Genomic DNA, 4,636 nt, shown 5'->3' on the forward strand with positions numbered 1-4,636 from the left:
TCCATGGAGGTCTATAAAGAAAACATAAAATCACCCTAGGGGGTTTCTCCAAGTTCGGACGACAACGCCCAAAGGAAAAAGCATTAAGAAATTCAAACACTTCGCCTCGTCCCAAGACTCGTGCTTGGGGGGCTGTGAACCACCAAAAACTTTCTAAAGACTTAATGATCTCTAGGAGATCCAGTCCCATGTTGTCATCACTTCGCCTTGTCCCAAGACTCGTGCTTGGGGGGCTGTGAACCGTCATAATATTCCTAAAGGCTTAAAAGCCCTCCAGAAAGGCTCTAAGACCTCCAGAAGGGCTCAGGCGCCCTCAATAAGGGCTCTTGAGACCTTGGCGCTCTCGCCTTGAGGCACCGCCCTTCTAAGATTCAAGAAACCTCTAGAAACCACCTAAAATACACAAATACCCCTGTTGCTTAGGAACCAAGCAACCGAAACCCAAGCCCATAGCAGGCTATAAATACTACTCTTGAGAGCATTCTCAAGGCATCGAATCATCAGTCTAAACCCTAGCATACGATTCTTAGCCCTAGAATCCTTACCGTACTTTTTGCAAGTACATAGACAAAACTCTGCTCCACTTTCTTCTTCAGCAGAAGAGAAATACACCGACTTACTAAAACAATTAATGTGAACATGGTTGTACTCCAACCAGTTCATACTAAGGGTTAAACAACAAACTACAATAGGACAACTTAAATACGGTACAAAACTGTAAAACGACACAACGCGACTCAACTACTTGGTCGGACGGACCGACCTGCTCTGATACCAATTGTAACACCCCGTTTTCCCCAACTTGAAAATTTCATTTAAAATCAGAGTATTTAATTCATAACGGAATGCTACACACTACTTTAACATCTCAAAACAGATAATAATAATTATCCTTCAAATTCAACATCATGAAAAATCTTAAACTGTTGCAGCGGAAAATAGTTCAACATTTAAAAGTCTTGGCACACAGGCCTTATTGAAAAATCTCATAAATTAGTTCATAAAAGAGACACGTAAGGAATAGAAGTAAAAGCAAGCCCCCATCCCGTTACGTATCAGAGCACCTAGACACCAACTGAAAGTCCACTCATGAACGCCTCTAATCTTTATTACCTGCACATTACCCACGGTCGAGGCAACATATACGCAGAAGGGGTGAGATTTCATAATCAATACATTAAGCATATAACCCAATAAAATGCATTTAACAACTTAAACATTAATAACATGTCAACAATTAACAATCAGTATATTTTTCATTTCATAACAAATACAATCATAATCAACTTAACACTCAACTTGACGACACAACTCATCTTTGACCAAGCAACTCTATCAACTCCACAACAACTTGACAACACAACTCATCTTAGACCATGCAACTCTATCAACTCAACAACAACTTGACAACTTAAACATCATGAAACTTCTTGATATGCAAATGCATGTGGTACCAATCAACAACAAAATGAGCATAATAGGCTCTTCAACGTGTGAGCACAAAGGCTACCGGGCCTAAAGCCCCCAACTTTAATGAGCACAAAGGCTGTCGGGCCTAAAGCCCCCAACTTTAATGAGCACAAAGGCTGCCGGGCCTAAAGCCCCCAACTTTAATGAGCACAAAGGCTGCCGGGCCTAAAGCCCCCAACTTTAATGAGTATGCAATGAACTCAACTTCCAACAACTTAGACAACGACGTGTACAACTCATACGACTCATAATCACGGACGACTTCTTAAATTCCAACAATATAGACCGACTCATGCAACCTCAAGACACTAACAGTCGACAACAGAAAACAGCAGCAACATACAACAATTAACAACGCTTGAATGTGTTAACATTCACATAAAGAATTAATTACATCAATATAAATATCATAAAACATCATTATAGCATTCATGCAGCAACACTTCTAGTTTCAGTCACCATAACAGACTTCTGGAGCTTATGAAAGCATCCTAAACAGCTCTCTAACTTACTTCTAAGGTCATCTCAAGACTACACGTGCGAAAGGATCGCATCGGGACAATTTTGGGCAACTAACAGCCTAACTCGCAGTGGCGAGTAACTTCACTCGCAATGGCGAGCAAAGTGTGCATTCTGGGTTCCTACGTATTTACTCGCAGTGGCAAGTTATTCTGCTCGCAGTTGCGGGCTCACAGGTCACTCGCAGTTGCGAGTTGCATTGCTCGCAGTTGCGAGTTCTGGGTTCTAGCTCGCAGTTGCGAGTGTTCTTGCTCGCAGGTGCGAGCGATGAATGTCAGTACGGCCAGAAACCTAAAAATTCCAACTTTTCACTTAATCTCCTAATTCTAACCTCAATTCAACATCTAATTATCATCTTATGGTATATCTGAGTTCTGTACACTAATTTAGCATCAATCTAACATCTGTTCATGGTTCAATCATCAAAATTGTTCTTAAACCTAATTCTCAATTCTCACCAAAACTTAACCTGATCATGCTAAATTCATCATATAGAATCATACTCTTAATAATATTGAAAATTAGTCTCACCCTTACCTGGATTGAAGCTTTCACATAATATACGGAACGTGATGGCAGAAAGAAACTCGAACAGTTTAACAAGTCCACACCGCAACTTTAATCCAATTTCCAATCGTACTAAAGGTCTCGTGGTAAGGAGTTTTGTCAATATCAACAATTTTTAATAAGGGAAAGGTGTCATACTCACTCAATTGAAATGAAACAAAGGCACTTTAATGATTGGATGGCGCTACCACATGACAACATCAAGAGGTGGTGTTTGTGGCTTCATGGAGGACGTGAATCCATGGGGTAAGGAGAGATACCAACATAACATGATAAGGCATATAGTAAGTGGAGGCAGTTGGTGAGTATTATTTTGAAGAATTAATCAATGCTACTGCTACACAAAGAGGACCAAGATTTCCACTAGAAACTTGATTTGTTGTGGATTTTAGGAAATCAAAAGAAGAATTCGTAGATGAATTGTTCTTGCTGGTGGCTGCATAATTGTTCTAAATTTTGATTTTGATAAATAGTGACGGTGGCTCTCCCCTTTTCTAAAAACCTAACTTCCTTATTTATAACACTTCTTCTATTTCTCTTCTCACCACCAAACTTACTCACCTCACAACACAACCCCACTTCTAATATTTTTATTTTATTTATCATATCTTATTTTATTTAATAATAAAATAAAATAAGTCACACCAACATAACAACTTCACAACATCAATATACTTCACATCAATCTATAAAATCACATAATTTATCTATAAATCATGCAAACTATTTAAATTCTTAAATCATATAAATATATAAATATATATAAATATATAAATCCTCATTAAATTAAGTAAATAATTAAGACGGGCGTTACAGTGATGATCTAACTCATTGTTGGTGGCCTTGAAACTCTAAACATTTTGATGAATTATTTCGTTAGTTTTTTCAACGTTGTTTGTATAATTTTTATATTAAATTGAAGTTTTTTGATGTTGTTCGCTTTCATGCAATATTTTATAATATCAATCTCTATTATTTCAACTTCCTTCAGTTTTGGCCTTCGTTGGGATTTCACGATAGAAAAACGTTGACGTGTTATGTTGAGTTGACAAAATACATCTTTATTGAACATTTTTAAATGTTGTGGCGTATTTTTAATTGAGTTTAATTTTTTGGTAAATTAATTACCCAAATATCTCAAACTCCTTCAATAAACCGATAAAATTACTATAAAATCACTCTATTTGTTATAACCTTATGGACAAAACACACAATTCTTATTTTTTTTACCACTATCATATCTCTTAATCTGAAATTTATTTTTCATGATCTTCTTTCTTTTTCTAATTTTTCTATCTCTATTCTCATGAAAGATAGGAACATAAACCCCAATCCATTAAATTACATCAATCCACCTTTTTGACCATGTTGTGCCTCCATGTGACCTTGTTTGACTATGTAGTATGTCACATAATTATGGACACAGAGTCGCACATTGGAGAGAGAGAGAGAGAGAGAGAGAGAGAGAGTTAAAATTTTACATTAGATGGAAGAGTAGATGATGAATAACATAGAAGTGAAATGACTCATATACATGTATCTAAAGATTTTAGATAAAAATGTGGTGTCAATGTCATTTGTGAGGTTTCTCTTAGACAAATGTAATGATCCAATTCATTGTAGGCTTCCTCATAGCTCTGAACTCTATGATGTATTCTTTTGATTGTGGAGATATTCATTATCATTTTTCTCATGTTTAGATTTTTTTTTATCATCTTTCATTTCCTAATTTACTTTCTCTTTACTCATGAAAGAAATGAACATAAAGCTTCATCCATTAAATCACACTAAATAGAGTGATGTTAATGTGTCATATGTAAGTTAAAGTTCCATATTGAATGCATCAGTAGATGAAGAGAAATATATAAATGAGATGATCCATATATCTAATGTCTTAAGGATTTTGACGAAGATGTAGTGTCAATTAATGTGGTTGTTTTTAACCTAATGTGATTATACAACTTAGTTCATGTTAGCTCTTTTCTTGGATTCAATTTATGTCCCTAATTTTTTATCAGATTAGGTTTACGTCTTCTAGTTTTTTTTTTTGTTTTTTCTCCATAAATTTTTATCTTAAGAA

General features: G+C 35.9%; 1 long non-coding RNA gene across 1 annotated transcript; it reads right to left on the reverse strand.

Moving 5' to 3' along the window:
- Positions 1 to 859: 859 nt before the first annotated feature.
- LOC146909834 (uncharacterized) lies at positions 860 to 3,080 on the reverse strand. The gene is made up of 2 exons (XR_015018896.1): positions 2,527 to 3,080; positions 860 to 1,113 (listed from the first exon to the last, which is right to left on the reverse strand). It is a non-coding gene; the product is annotated as an uncharacterized LOC146909834 (long non-coding RNA).
- Between the last annotated feature and the right edge of the window lie 1,556 nt (positions 3,081 to 4,636).

Source organism: Medicago sativa, chromosome 7, assembly GCF_051527215.1.
Source record: "Medicago sativa cultivar Bolivia chromosome 7, Bolivia_mono, whole genome shotgun sequence".
NCBI classification, from domain to species: domain Eukaryota; kingdom Viridiplantae; phylum Streptophyta; class Magnoliopsida; order Fabales; family Fabaceae; genus Medicago; species Medicago sativa.